The sequence below is a fragment of the Chrysemys picta genome, chromosome 2 (genome assembly GCF_011386835.1).
Source record: "Chrysemys picta bellii isolate R12L10 chromosome 2, ASM1138683v2, whole genome shotgun sequence".
Taxonomy (NCBI): domain Eukaryota; kingdom Metazoa; phylum Chordata; order Testudines; family Emydidae; genus Chrysemys; species Chrysemys picta.
The window spans coordinates 146,056,892-146,059,151 of NC_088792.1; the positions used below are offsets into that span (position 1 = coordinate 146,056,892).

At 37.0% G+C, this 2,260-nt stretch overlaps 1 pseudogene; it reads right to left on the reverse strand.

The window, feature by feature from the left end:
* Nucleotides 1-604: 604 nt before the first annotated feature.
* On the reverse strand, nt 605-704 carry LOC112059520 (U6 spliceosomal RNA; annotated as a pseudogene).
* Between the last annotated feature and the right edge of the window lie 1,556 nt (nt 705-2,260).

Here is a 2,260-nt window from a genome sequence, read left to right on the forward strand (position 1 = left end):
GGCTGATCCTACTTACACTGAACTCAATAGAAAAACTTCTGTTCACTTCATTAAGATCCTGATTGGCCCATAAACTGTCCCCTTGTTATACATATTGTGTGTATATGTATGTGAGAGAGAGAGAGAGAGAATACTTGATTCTTTACAATGTTCTGTTCTTAACAGCAATCTGACAAACTGAAAGAGCCCACTGTTCTGTCCCCACTGTTGCTGCACTACTCTCAACTGAGGGTTTTGTTGATAAAGGGAAATGGTAGTTAGACTTTGGTATGTGCATCATACTGCAAGCTGTAAGAGTCCTTTTGTAGGGGAACTAATACACATTTTTTACCTAAGTTCCTTATTACAAAAAGGTGGGATCACAGTTCAGCAGATTGCCAGGTTGAGGGCTTCTCAGTATGCAAACGTTAACCCAGAATTTGCTAAAATTAATACATTTTTACCACTTTCATATTTAAAAAAAACAGACCACTGCTTGTATGAAATATTTTTTCTCAATGTAAAAATGTAATGAGATGTCTCCATTGCAATGTCTTCTCTCCCCAGTAGACCAGTTGTTTGCTAATTGAAATGAATAAGACCATTGATTATTAAAAGGTTTGCCTAATATTTTCAGCTCTTTCTTGTCTTGTAATCCTTGCACAGGGGCCATGCTAATCTTCTCTGTATCTTTCCAATGTTAGTATATGTGCTTTGACAGGCAAATACATGGCTCTTAAGGTACTAACTGCTTATGGCCGATGCTTCAGCAAGACAAAAGGACACTATGCACAAGTACCTATTAGTATGAGGTTTCCAACATTTACCTGCTACTGTGCAATGTAATCTGCTATATTTTATGCAAAAGAGAAACTGATAGAATTATCTTTCAAAATATACTTTAATGTTTGCAAGGGAAACAAATAGATAACCTTCTTCCATTCATGGTTTAAAAAAATTCAAGGCAGTTAACAGAAAAGTTAACTATTTATGTCCTGTCAACTGTTGTCTGGGTATCTGCATATACATTTTAAGAGTTATATTAATTTAGGGTTTATTAGTGTGTTGGGAGATATTAGAAATGTTGCTATAAAACAGTATTCTTCATATATGCAGACATGTTTAAAATTCTATTAAACATCATAAATTGTTTAGAGTCAAAGAGTAGGCTTCATATTTTTTTTTCTTTTGAAGTCAATTGATGGTTTAAAAACTGCTTTATTTGTTCCAACTTGGGGGAAAAAATCTTATAGATTTCAAATTTTCCACCTCACTTCACAACAAAAATATGACGTTAAATTTCTAATACCAATATTTATGGAAACAAATGAAGTTCTAGTGGCCTAGCAGTGTAAGAGTAGACGGAGCCATCATAGTTAAAGATTAAAAATAGAGAAGTATATCAAGCAATTTATATTACTAACTTAGCCCCCCAATTCAGCAAGCTATCCCAGCCCGGCCCCAAACATTGGTGCAGCCGGGCCCCCAGGCCCTGAATATTGTTGGAGTCCGGGCACCATGGGCCCATATAACTCGCCGCCCCTGCCGCCGAGGAAAGACTTTTGTGAGAAATAATGGGCACTCTATTAATTTAGTGATGTATGTACATATAGAGGATATCTATAGCTAATGTGGTTCTGACCAAACCTGTGCAAAGCCCATCCATTTCTCTTTACAGGGGGTTGTGTAAACATGTCAATTTTGGTCCACCTGGGTTCATAGCTTCATGTTACATGTTAAGTTTTAAGTTAAACAAACTCAGAATCTCAATCAAAACTCATTGCAAACTACCCATTTACACCTTTTATGTACAAAACCAATTTCCTGATACTCAGAGGTGCAGTACTAGCAGCTCCCAATGATCTCAAATGGAATTGAGATCAGCATCTCTGCAAAACAGGCTACTTGCAAACCCCCATTTGACCCATATTTGATCAAACATTTCATAATCTGAAGTGAACCTTTTGTCAAACATAGGTTTCCAGTTGTTCTGGTGAGTATCATGTTTTGGGGGTTTCTTTGTGAACACTTTAATGCTCTAATCCTAATATGTCTTTTTTTTTATTTTTACCATTGGGGTAACTCCACTGAATTCAATGAATTAAGCACCTGTTTTCTTGTTTTCAACTCTCTTATAGCACCAAGCATGGTGTTGCAGGCACTCTCTGTCTTAATCTCAAAGTTGTGACCGCCTGCTCCGAGAAAGGGAGCCTGTGTCCTAAGCTCGGTGTCAGCCTCTAAACAGTTAACTAGAAATACCAAACTCAGAATTGGTCTGTCT